Source organism: Glycine max, chromosome 12 (genome assembly GCF_000004515.6).
Source record: "Glycine max cultivar Williams 82 chromosome 12, Glycine_max_v4.0, whole genome shotgun sequence".
NCBI lineage: Eukaryota > Viridiplantae > Streptophyta > Magnoliopsida > Fabales > Fabaceae > Glycine > Glycine max.
In genome coordinates, this window is record NC_038248.2 from 23,315,015 (window position 1) to 23,329,219 (window position 14,205).

The window sequence follows — 14,205 nt, forward strand, 5'->3', positions numbered from 1 at the left end:
TATTCTGGAAAATAAACTCTTAGCGTCAGTCTCTTGTTTCCAAAAGATGTGTTTGCTCTCTACGAATGATTTATGCTTCTTATGACCATAACATGCCGACCTTCGAGGTCTTTCTTTCTTTTTATTTTTGTTTCATTTTTTATGTTTGCAAAAACTATACATCCATCGCCATCTATGAGAAAAGCTTTTCTTTGTACACCTTTTCATAGCCTAATTTCGTCCGGGGACCACCCGTTGTTGGGATGCGACCCTCCTTTGACCACTTTGAGGTACTTGGCACCATCGCTAGACAATTCGTGAAGTTCTGTGACATGTCACAAGTCAAAAGAAGGCATTGTAGCACAATCCGTGAAGTTTCGTGACATGCCGGAAATTAAAAGAAAGTGTTAGTGCACAATCCGTAAAGTTCCGTAGCATTCTGAAAGGCAAAAAAGGGATGATTACGTAATCCGTAAGGTTTTGTAACATTACGGAAAGAAAACAAGCATCGTTACGAATTCGTAAAATTTCGTAACGTTACGGAAAAAGAATCACCAAAAAAGAGCAAGGAGATGTACTTAGTAAAAATGGGGGTGCAAATAGCAACTAGATCCACTTGGGCCTTCCAGAATATTCCTCTCGAAGGTAGTTGCTTCAGGAGGAAGCAACCTAGCTCGCCTGGGTGAGCTGGGTGGCAAGCTTCTCCCCTATTTTCCTATAAATAGGGGGAAAAGTGAAGGGAAAAAAAGTTCAGCCCTCCTGGTAACTCGAGGTCACTTGAAATTAGTGAAAAAAATTGTTTCCGTGAAGAAAATCCAAGCCGAGGCGCTTCCGTAACGTTTCTGTGGGTGATTTCGCGAAGATTTTCAACCGTTCTTCGTTCGTTCTTCGTCGTTCTTCGGTCTTGAACCGGTAAGTTCCCGAAATCGAACTTTTCAATTCATTCTATGTACCCTTAGTGGTCCTCATTTGTTTCGCGTACTTTTATTTTCGTTTCATTTACTTTTCGTACCCCTTTTCGACGTGCTTTAGTCATTTACTTAAGTCATTTTCTCGCCTAATAAAAAAAATAAAAATTTCCACCAATCATTTGAATTTTAATATCCGTTAATTTCTGTTAAAATGAAATCCGACCGTTCCGTCATGCTGTAACCACGTTGGAAACCAAAAAGAGGTAAAATAATAATATAATAATCAAAAATGTCTTTTAGTAAAATAAATCAAAAAAATCAATCGGACGTTTTTCTTTGGGATTTCTCTTTCTTAATCGAATCGACTAATAACCAATGTGAAACTAAGGCTAAAATCAATTCATAAACCAAACTTTTGTCAACGCCTAAAAAGGCCATTTTCAAAGGTCCAACGCCTTTAAATGGTCTTTTCCACTTTTATTGGTTAAGGGTAGATTTCTAAAAAGCCTAAAATCAATATGTAACTTTATTATCTCTTTCAAAAATAAAGAAATCATTAATGGTCCAACGCCTTAATGTTTTCTCACTTTTCAAAAGAATCGAAAGATGGTCTAATGGTCCAACGCCTTAAAATGACCTTTCATTCAAGGAAATCATATCTTGCAAAAAAGGATAAGAAATAACTTAACCAAAACGCTTTGTTCACAAAAGAACTACGTATGTCTGATTTTCTCATTACAATTAAGGAATACGTAGGAGCAAAGGGAAACACCCTTGTCGACCACAAAAAGATAAAAATATAAAAAAAGCATAAAACAGGACATAAGAACGTAAAAAGGGAAGATAACATAAATTGAAGTCATATTTGCACATTTGATTGAAGGTTGCCGTCTCTTGTGATGGACGCGTGGGGTGCTAATACCTTCCCCGTGCGTAAATACAACTCCCGAACCTTTCACTTAATGTTTGTAGATCATGTCTTTTCCGGTTTTTTCGACGTTTTCCTCAAAGAAACGTTGGTGGCGACTCCGCGCGAATTCCTTTCTTGGAACACACACCCGCGAGTCACGCGTCGCCCTCCCGCTGAAGGGTAGGTTGCGACAGTTGGCGACTCCACTGGGGACCATTTTTTAGAGTTAGGCCATTTAATCTTGTGCAATGTTTTATCATGACATCCTCCTTTGTTGGTTTCCCTTTATTTTTCTTATGTTCTTGTGTATATAACTCTTTGATGCTTTTAGTGCGTTTTAAAATGTATGCATGAGGTAAATATTTATTCATTTGATGCACACAGACACCAACACTATTTGCACACCTGGTGAGTTGGAAAAAGGGCCCTATACCCGGGTTCGTGGGAACATAAGGAGTGGAGGTGAATCAGTGATCATGCTAGGTCTCCGACTTGCTTGATTACAGTGAACCCTCATCTAGAGTTTTTTCTCTTTGTAAACATATTGTTGCTAGTAGTCCCTACTGCTGCAGTATGTTCTTCGAAGAGGATGATACCTCTAGAGACCATCAAGAGAGATATGACCACCTTGGTGATTATCACTAAAAACCTTTTTAGCACTCTCCCATATAGGTCCCTTAAATAAGGGGCACGGAGCATACAAGCTGCGTGCCATTTTTCCACTGCCATGCATAAGTGTCATGTACCCTTTTTGCTTATATTTGTTTGTGAATATTGTCGTACTATGTACATCCCCGTATTGTACCTTTCGCATATGAATCATGCGTGGGTTCCGTCTTGATCCCCTCTCTTGGGAAAACCAACGGAGGGTCCGTGTCACCTTCTTAAATACATACGTTGGGCACTTTGCTACCCCAAGACGTTGTATCTAAGAAGGAGACAATTTCCCGGGCTCCCATATTCATAAATTGCATCTGTGTCATACGCATTTCTTCATGCATTCATCTATTCCACCCATGATAGATGTCGGAGTTTTGATTCGCACTGATTTTTGTTTCACTTTAGTAAACATGGGGACAAATCAAACTGGCAAAAGGTTTTATCAAGTCAAGATTAAGGGCCTAGATATCACCAGCATTAAGGAGTTGGGGCGGTTGATGGGACCTCTCCAAATGCAAGCCTTTCGCAAGGCGTACAGAAAGATCTTAGATTTGACCATAGCAGAGATATCCACAGAAGCCATTGCATCACTCACCCAATACTATGACCAGCCCTTGAGATGCTTCATGTTTGGAGACTTCCAATTAGTACCGACCATTGAAGAATTTGAGGAGATTCTAGGATGTCCTCTTGGGGGAAGGAAACCATATCTTTTCTCCGGGTTTCTTGCCTCCTTGAGAAAAATTGCAATTGTGGTCAAGGATTCGGCGAGAGGATTGGACCGTGTAAAGCAAACTCAAAACGGCATAGTGGGCCTACCACGGAAGTAATTAGAAGGCAAGGCGAGGGATATGGCGAATCAAGAGGAGTGGGTCCCGTTTATGGATGTATTAGCATTGCTAATCTTTGGGGTTGTCCTCTTTCCAAACGTGGATGGTTTGGTGGACCTAGCCGCAATCGATGTTTTCCTTGCATATCACCATAGCAAAGAGAGCCCGGTGGTAGCTGTCTTGGCGGACTTATTTGACACATTTGACCAAAGGTGCGAAAAGAGTAGTGCACGGATCATCTGTTGTTTACCCGCTCTTTGTGTATGATTGGTTTCGCACTTATTCCAACAAGACATAAGGCATCCATATCCGCTCCATAGCCATCACTTGTGTGTCGAAAAAAGAAGAGTAGATTGGGACCAACACTTGGTTGGGATAGGAGGCAGAATAGTCAACTGGTTTCCACGATGGAAAGAAGGAAATGAGGGAGTTCTCTTTTCATGTGGGGGCTACCCAAACATCCCATTGATAGGAACGAGGGGTTGCATTAACTACAATCCCGCACATGCTATAAGACAGTTAGGGTACCCCATGAGGGGAGCACCGACGGAAGAAAGCCTGTCTCCTTTCCTTGTGAGAGATTTTGGCGTGCAAAATTTCAAGGTTATACAAAGAGTCCATAAGGCGTGGGGAAGCCCGTTAAGGAAAGATAAAGAACTTAGGGGCATTCGTAATGGCATCATTGGTGGTTATCATGAATGGCTGAAAGTTCGTACACGAGGTTTAGATTGGCTCTCCAAGTTAAAGATTATCAACGAAGAGAACTTCGAAGCACCGGAAGAGGATGAAGAAGTCCGAGCTCTGAAAACCGAACTAGGAAAAGCGAGACTTGCCAAAGAAAAATTCAAGTTGGTCGCTACAGACGTCCGAAAAGAGTGTGCTGGGTTACGAGAAGAAAATGCAACTACCGCTAAAGCCCTTGAACAAGAAACCAAGAGGGCTCGCAAGGAAGAGCAGCCGTGACAAATTCCGTGGAGTGTTGTGGGGCAGCAACAGTGAGCTCAAGCTTCGAAGGGAAGAGAGAGACCGATCACGAGCATATAGCATGGTTTTAAAAGAAGAGTTAGCCATTTGCTCAAGGACCAAAAGAAACTTGTCTCAGCGTTTATGCGAGACAAAGACCAACATGCTAGCTATCATCACTAAGTACCAAGAAGAACTAAGTCTAGCCATGGCCCACGAGCATAGGGTGGCTGACGAGTATGCCCAAGTGTACGTGGAAAAGGAGGCTAGAGGAAGGGTGATCGACTCATTACACCAAGAGGCAACCATGTGGATGGACCGATTTGCTCTTACCTTGAACGAGAGTCAAGAACTTCCCCGTTTGCTAGCCAAGGCCAAAGCAATGGCGGACACCTACTCCGCCCCCGAGGAGATCCACGGACTTCTCGACTATTGTCAGCATATGATAGATTTAATGGCCCATATAATTAGGATCCACTAGGGAACTTTTATTCTCACTCAGATCTTGACTAGTTATAAACTTTTGGAATAAAATGAGTTCATCCCATGTTTTTACTCCAAAAGTCAGTGCGAATCAAATCACCCCTGCATTCTATCCCTAGCATGCATTCATAATTTTTACCTACTCCTCATGTTTGGCTTTTATAGGAAAAACACCATAACTAAACGCGCCACAAGGCATCCCTATCGCACCAGATCCAAATCTAGAATGATGGGTGACCAAGAGGAGACACAGGAACAGATGAAAGCCGACATGTCGGCTTTGAAAGAACAAATGGCTTCTATGATGGAGGCCATGCTAGGAATGAGGCAACTCATGGAGGAAAATGTGGCCACCGCTGCCGCTGTCAGTTCGGCTGCCGAAGCAGGCCCAACTCTCCTAGCTACCGCGCACCATCCTCCCCCAAATACGGTAGGACGAGGAAGGAACATACTGGGACACAACAACAACCCCCATTTGGGATACAACCGAATGGCTTACCCTTATGAATTGTCGCCTAATTACACGCCGCCAGTCATGCAAGATGATGCGGGTCATATCTCTTCTCCCATCCTTGAAGGGGAGCCTCCTCGACAACCCGACGAGGTTCACGAACATCAAGAGCATGCCCAAAGGGATGTCGAGTTCTACCGCCCAATCCTCGTCGAGGGGCCGACACCCAACACTTTGCCTCAGCCCAACCTCACAGCACAACCAATAATCTTGTCCACAGAAGGACCACCACGGGCAATCGAAGAAAGAACGAAACTCAATCTCCTCGAGGAGAGATTGAGGGCTGTTGAAGGCTTTGGTGACTATCCATTCGCAGACATGACGGATCTTTGCTTGGTACCAGATGTTGTTATCCCCCCAAAATTCAAAGTGCCAAACTTCGACAAGTATAAAGGGACGACTTGTCCCAAGAACCATCTCAAGATGTATTGTCGCAAGATGGGCGTGCACTCTAGGGATGAGAAGCTATTAATACACTTTTTCCAAGATAGCCTGGCCGGAGCCGCGGTTGTTTGGTACACTAATCTGGAAGCTTCCCGCATCCGTACTTGGAGGGACCTGATTACCGCTTTCCTAAGGCAATATTAGTATAATTCCGATATGGCTCCCGATCGCACTCAGCTACAGAATATGTTCAAGAAGGAAGGTGAGACCTTTAAAGAATACGCACAGCGATGGAGTGACCTGGTAGCACAAGTGGCCCCTCCCATGGTCGAAAGGGAGATGATCACGATGATGGTAGACACCTTGCCAGTGTTTTACTATGAGAAGTTGGTAGGTTACATGCCGTCCAGCTTCGCGGACCAAGTATTCGCCGAGGAAAGAATTGAAGTATGGTTGAAAAGAGGGAAGTTCGATTACGTTTCCTCCACAAGTGCCAATGCTAAAAGAATTGGAGCAACTGGTGCAAAGAGTAAGGAGGGAGATGCCCACGCTGTCACTTCGGCGCCCGCATGGGTCAAACCCCCGCAGACATCTCATGATACATCCCCTTTTATCCTTTAACTAAACCAAACCCTGACATATATCATGTCCAGCCGTGCTACAAGCTTTGAGCCAAAATCCCAACTTACCATAAACCTTGAACCAGGGTGAGAATATCAATCCTTGCCCTCGGAAGAAAACACAAAAAGAAGGAAAATCCCCAATCAAAGAAAGGGAGAAAGCAAAAAGGGAAAGAAAATTCCCAATTAAAAGAGGGAGAGAAAGCAAAAAAAAAAAGAAGAAGAAAGAAAATCCCCGATCCAAGATCGAAAGAAAATAGAAGAAATATACAGAAAGGTCTTTGGACCATATAATACCTGAACAATACAGAATTGTCACCAAGAAAACATTGCTAACCAAAATCCTGTGCGTCGGTGACTTCTGGCTTAGCGTCAGTCATGCTCGCTCAGCCTGGAGGTTCAAGCAGTGCACATAGCTAATTGATTCTTGCTAAGCGCATCATGACAACTCATCTGCTTCCAGGATCTTCTACGCGCTTAGCCATGAACTGTTGCGCTTAGCGAATGGCTCGCTATGCCAGAGAATTGGCTTAGCGAGCGGCTCAAAATCAGCACTTCCACCAAACTTTCCTAATTAGCCTGAAATTGAGAAGGAATGATCATTAAATACAAAAAATGGGGATACTTAGTACTTATTACCTATATTTAACAAAAATTAATTACAACACTACAAAATGACCATAAATGGGAGGAGTTATATACAATTTACACAAGTTTCTTACATAAAAGTTAGTCGTATAATCCGACTAACAGTTGGCCAGAGCTTCCGCCTTCTCCTCCAAGTGCTTCCTTGGTATCCATGCCACTCCATTCCTAATTTGCTTCACTCGGTCTAGCTCTTGTTCTGAGATCTTGACCACTTTTGCTATTCTTGCCTTGGAAAGATAGAATCCGGAAAAAAGGTATGGCTTCCTCCCCCCTAGCGGGCATCCTAAGATCCCTTCGAACTCCTTTATGAAGCATCTAAGTGATTGGTCATAGTATTGAGTGAAAGACGCGATGGCTTCAATTGACACTTCTATCATTGCCAGATCCCATATCTTCCCATGTACCTTGCTGAAGGCTTGACCCTGAACTTGATCCATTCGCTGCCCTAGTTTTTTCAAGGTGGCTAGCTCTAGATTCTTGACTTTGACATGATAGAGGGAGATATGATGAATGCATCAAGGCATGGTTATGCTATGCATGACAAATGTATTTATCAAACGATGCAAAATGCCCAAAAGACCATCTTTTCTTATCCACAATGCATTGGGCATCATGGTTTGTTTGCAGTTATTATCATGGTACCCAATGCATGCAACTAAGAAAGTGGTGCAGAATTTCACGCTTCTTTGTGACTTTGACGACAAAAAAGAATGCAAGGCATGAGTCACGACACGGTGGAAGTATGCATGAGTGAACAAAATGACTAATGGAAATAGAAGGTATATGGTTGGTAGCACAAAGAAACATGCTAGACGAATGAGCATGATAACATAATGACTTAATTCCAAATTCCACGTGTGAACATAATAAAAATGGTAAACACGGGAATGATGTATACTATTACGATGTACAAAGATATGCATGACAAGATCAAGGAAACAAGACATAGTGAGTTTGTTATGTGTCCCTAGTTTAGGATCCTAATGGAGGGGATCAAAAGTTCGCTATCCGGTGATAACCCCCAAGGGTAGTTGTATGTAACTTTCAAGGTTTCTAAAGATATCATCCTCTTTGATAACAACATTGTGGCGGTAAGGACTACCAACGACAATGCATCATCAAAAGAGGAAAACTCTAGATAAGGCTTTACTGTCATCAAGCAAGTCGGAGACCCAACATGACCATAGATCGACCTCCACTTCCTATGTCTCACACAGACCCGGGTATAGGGCCTAATACCTCAATGTGTGTGCAAAGGTGTAGGTGTTATGTGTGCATAGAACAAACAAATATTTCTAACTACGAACGTAATAGATAGATAGAGACACAAAAAAACATAGTAACACAATAAGAGGTTATATACAAATATGGAAAAAAATATAAAATAGAAAAGGGAACCTTAACACAAAGAAACAGTCACGATAAAATTGCACACTGACCGAATGGCCTAACTCTCTAACAAAAGTTCCCAATGGAGTCGCCATCTGTCACAACCTATCCTTTGGCGATAGTGCGGGCGAAAAGCCAAAGGAGCGTCTTCCAAAACCGAAAATGCATGGGAGTCGCCACCAACGTTTATTCAAGGAAAACGTTAGAAAGACAAAAAAGAAGGTCTATGAATTTTGAAAATAAGGATTCGAGAGTTGTTTATGCATGGGGAAGGTATTAGCACCCCACGCACCTGTCACAAGCGATGGTAGCCTTTGATCGAGTGTGCAAAACATGACTTCAAAAATGTGTATTATCCCTTTTTATATTTTTTATTTTTTGGGGTCGACAAGGGTGTTTCCCTTGCTCCTACGTATCCTCAAGTGCAATGAGGAATTCAGACCTACGTAGTTCTTTAAAGTGAGAAAGTTTGTGTGTCAAATTGTTTTTATGCTTTTGAAAGATTCCTTTTTTAATTAATAATGACAAAAGAGGTTCGTTAAGGTGTTGGACCTTGAACGATTTCAAGTGACTTTGATGGAGAGAAAATCAGTTATGCGTTGGTTTTATTAACTTTCAATGACTTTAAAAGACAACTTTACGACGCTAATGATCGATTAAGATTAAACTTTACAAAAGAAAAAGAGATTACCAATGATAGAAGGAGGAGATGAATATGCATAAAACAACAAAGGGTGACCCCTAAGGGTGCATAGATCACATTCAAATCTTAAAAAAAAAAAAGAAAACTAACCGAGAGTGACTTAGTGTGAAAGAATACTCGGGTTTTCAATCTTAAAGGAAGTTTTTTGTTTGTAAAGTCAAGAGTAGCTTAGAGAATACTAGGTGTAACCAAAAGTGGAAGTGAAGAATATTTGTTTTTGTAATAATTTATTTTGTAAGTCAAACCCTCCCCAAGTTGAAGGAAAATTGGGTGTAGCTCAGTTTGAGTAAACCAGTATAAAAACAAGTGTTCTTGCTTTTCATTTTGTTCACCCCTCACGCTTTTAGTGGACAAAATTTTTTAAACTTTTTATAAAACTATGCCTTTGTGAAAAAATTTTCTACATAAGAAAGGTCTTAAAATTTATACATGCGCCTGCGCTTGTACACACACACAAACACACACAACACACTCACTCACACTATTCAACCACTTCTAGCTTTTTTTCCCCTTTTTTTAATTAGCAACAGGAAGAATATGACTCTAAAACCACTAGTTCAATAAGGATTATAAAGGCCTCCACCTATTATGCTAGTGATTTGGTCTATACAATTATACAACAAATGATTATTTGAAGACAAAGGAAGATTCATAGGTGACAAAAGATATTACTTATATAGCTTGTGGTGACATAGGCAAGGGGAATAATGACATTGTGAATGCTAACTATAACTCTCATGGGGCTAATAAGAAAAATGCTAAATGTTAATTTTGGTTCGTCATGTTTTAGTGTTTTTATCATTTTGGTCCATTAAGTTTTAAGTCTCATTTTGGTCCTTTATGTTTTTGAAAGTTTCATTTTGATTGTTTCTTCTGTGTTCTATTAACAATTAATGTTTTGCTAACTTTTAAATTTTGGAATAATTAATGTGTCAAAACCGTTTTTATGTGTTAAAACCACATTTTGGTTGCAACAAAAGTCTTAAGCCAAAATAGAAGTCGCAAACTTTAGCCACACCACATCACCACCATCTTTCACTCCCACACTTTATTCCCCTCTACTAGGGATGCCCAAATCATGTGATCATTGTGAACTCATGCACATCCTTTGTCTACAATGACTGTGTGGTGGGAGAGACTATGTGGGAGAACCAAGGCAACACCATTTCAGATTTGGTTGCCTATGCCATTGTGCTGCCTTTCAGATATTGTTTCCTTTGTTGTTCTGTTGCGTTGCAAATATGGTTTCAGATCTCAAGCAAAAGGGTGATGAAAGTGGGTTTCAGATTTGGTCCTTACAAAACAAATAGTGGCGGTTTTTAGCTGCCACTATTAATAATTTAAATTAATTGTTTCAAAATTTAAAAGTTAATGAAACACTAACAATTTTAATGGAAAACTGAAGAAAGAAGCAAGATGAAATGTTCAAAAACATAAAAGACCAAAGTTAGACTTTTAAAACTTAATGGACCAAAATCAAAAAAACACTAAAACATAAAGAATCAAATGTGACATTTAGCTTAAGAAAAATAACAATATTGGTGGGAGGGAAGATCTATATAGGGATTAAATTATTGTTACAAAAGGAAGACAACCACAAAATGTCAAAAATAATAATGGTAGGGAAGAAATAATAGGAAACAATTAGATGGAAATAAATTTCATATCTTAAATGTTTTTGAAGAGGTCTAGTGATTTAAGGGTAGTGGAAATAAAAATATTAATGGGAGCAATGATCTATATAGGGATTTGACTATTATTACAAAAGGAAAACAACCCAAAAAAATAAAATATAAAATGTAAAGGTATCGATATTAAAGTCTATGGAAGCATAATAAGAAACAATCAACTGAAAATAAATTTCAAATCTTAAATGCTAGAGGAGAGCGAGAAAACATCATACAATTATTTGATTTAAATGCAAACAAGTTTGTTGTCACAAAATATTAGGTGCATGTCATGTGTGGTCAAAGACAAAAAGAAAACCTCACAAGGATTCAAGAATAGTGCAAAAGATTCCACCTGTGGAGATAGGAAAAATAACAAAAAGATACACCTTACACAAATGGCAACACGTAGGCTAAGGTCATGATAATATTACACATGCTAATAGTAACTCTCATGGGGATAATAACAAAAACAACACTATTATGGGAAAAGACATGCAATCATATGATTTAAATGCATACAATGTGTTTGTTACTAGATATTGGATGCATTCATTCATTGGAAAAAACAAAAAATGAAAACTTCACAAATATCTAAGAATAGTGCAAAATATTCCACTAATAGAAGGTGGAAATGACCTACAATCATCTAATTTAAATACATACAAGGTGGTCATTACAAAATAATAAGTGCATGTCATGTGTGGGAAAAGACAAAAAGGAAAACCTCACAATGGTTTATGAATAGTGCAAAAGATTCCACCTATATATGTATCTGGGGTAAATAACAGAAAGATGCCCCTTATTCAAATGGCAACGACGTAGGACAAGGGCATGATAATATTCCATATGATAATTGTAACTTTCATAGGGATGGTATAGAGATTGGAATAATTTTACAAAATGAAAATGACCACAAAAATTGAAACAATTCAAAGGTACTAATATTATAGGGGCTAATTGTTGAGTCCAAAACCCTTGATGTTTTAATTATGACAAACCTTCTGAAAACATTTCATAAGCCTTATGATTTTATGCCTATTGATGAGTTTGCTTAAGTGTGTTTAGAATAGACAATTTTTGAAAATAACAACAATTGAAGTAAACTCAGGGATGCCATGAATCACTCATAAAGGATGATAAACTTGAAAGCACAAAAGAAGACTTAAAGTGTCCTTGGTTGTCTATTGTAATGAAGAAGTCAACATGCTCACTAGATGAAGAGAAAAAATTCAAGCCATAAAAAATAATCAACAACTAAAGGAAAAGAAGAATGTTGCAGACATGAAGATCTAAACAATGAACATGACATGAAGAACAACATTGTTACAACACACTCAAAATGGAATTTCATCAACAGGATGAGTTCATTTTGGAAAATGTATCTAGAGTTACAGAAATGCAATTGATCTATTCTTGGTGGCTATGGAAAGCTTGAATAAATCTCTTAAAGTTTCATGAAAAAGTTGATGTATCTCCATGTGGAGCTTGTAGGCCTTGGATCTTCTTCATCAATGAAGTCCTTTGCATCTTGAATTTCAATGGCAGCGGAATGGAGAAGATAGAAAGATGATTGGAGATGCCACTTCAAGGAGAAGATGATTCAAGAACAAGCTTACCACCATAGGAAGCCATGGATAAGAGCTTGAAGGTAGGAGAAGATGAGTGGAGGGAGAAGGAAAGAAGGAACACGAATGCCCTTTAGTGAATTTCTATTCAAATTTCACTTGAATTTGAAATTGAATTTGTTGAACCAAATTTTAGAGCCAAAATTTCATTAATTATGATTAGTGAATTTTAGCTATGGTTCAGCCCACTAATCCAAGACCAAGTCCAAGATGCTCCACTAATTGTGCTTAGGTGTCATTAGGCATGTAAAACATGAATGACATGCACAAAGTGTGACTATATGATGTGGCAATAGGGTGTAGCAAGAAAATGCTCACCTCCCCCCCTCTAAAATTTAATTGGATTGGGCTTCTCCCAATTCAATTAAATTTATTTCTCAACACACACATCAAATATTCACTTATTTCATGTAAAATTACAAAACTACCCCTAATACAAAAACTAGTCTTGGTGCCCTAAAATACAAGGGCTGAAAAATCCTACATTTCTAGGATACCCTACCTACATTATGGAGTCCTAAATAAAAGGCCCAAAAATAATGAAATCCTAATCTAATATGTACAAATATAAGTGGGCTCATACATAGCCCATGAACCCAAAATCTATCCTAAGGCTCATGAGAACCCTAGGGCCTTCTCTTGCATCTCTGGCCCAATCTTCTTGGAGCCTTCTATCCAATGCCCTTAGGGTGTAGGATTGAATCAAAATTCATGGTCTGATACAACCTAGATCATGGACAAAATTGAACCTAAAGTTGAACACGCTGGTCTACTTGGACAACTTGATATGTGAATAATAATTTGAAACCTGCTTTAGCTAAAGAAGTAAATTTGAGATGATCTTATAAGATAAAGATCTACATCTTTTTAGAAGAATTCATGTGCTAATAAGGCTTGGATATTGGAAGAAACTGATTATGAAGATAGAGATGTCATTCTGTCCTCATAATAAAACATAGTTGTAATGCTTTGAAGATTTCTTATGCTTTAGTGGTCCAAATGACATGAGATTAGTGCCTAAATGTCAAGGATAAAATTATCTACAAATTTCATGAAGACATCAAAATCTATTTTGGCCATTCAAAGGGTCAAAGAAATAAAAAGTAGTAGCAAACATAACATGCTATAACAAGCTCTCACCAGAATGTTAGGAATACAAGTTTGTCATGTCATCTCATCAAAGTATTCCTATAAGAAGAACATTCAATGGATTTCCATCTACATCAGATACAGAGGAAAACTATACAATCCAACATATCCACAAATGAAAGATATACAAAGAGCAAAAAATAGCAAGTGTTCTGATGAGTTCATAACAAGCTCAGAATAGATGTCTCGACTATGCTTTCAAGTGACAAGCTTCAAAAAAGTTGAAAGAAGCTCATTTGTTGATGAAGTCAGTGCTTCCCTATGAAGATCTCAATCTTACATGTTATAAAGACATCAAGAAGGTCTTACTCATAATATTTATCAAAGGCTACATTTAGCAGACAACATCATAATGAAGTTGTTTTAAAGTCAACATTAGAATGGTGTACTTGAGGACTCTAAGAAGGAGAACATCAGAATGGTACTCTAATGACAAACCAAAATCAAGACAAGATAAATTCTAAGATTACTACATCAAAATGATGTATTGAAGTCAAGATCATGTAGTATTTATGCATCAGAATGAAGCTGCATTAGAGTCTACATCAAAATGATGAAGAACTTGACTCTTAAAACTAAACTTCAGAATGGAGTTTAGAATGGTTCAAAATGCACCTAGCAGACAAATCAGTTCTTCATATGTTGTTACATATACAAAGGGCACATTAGAAGACTAAGGTTGAAACAAAGGGTTTCAAAGTCATGCAAGGCTCTGGTAATCGATTATCAGGAAATGTAATCGATTACCAGAAGGGAAGTTTGAAAAATAG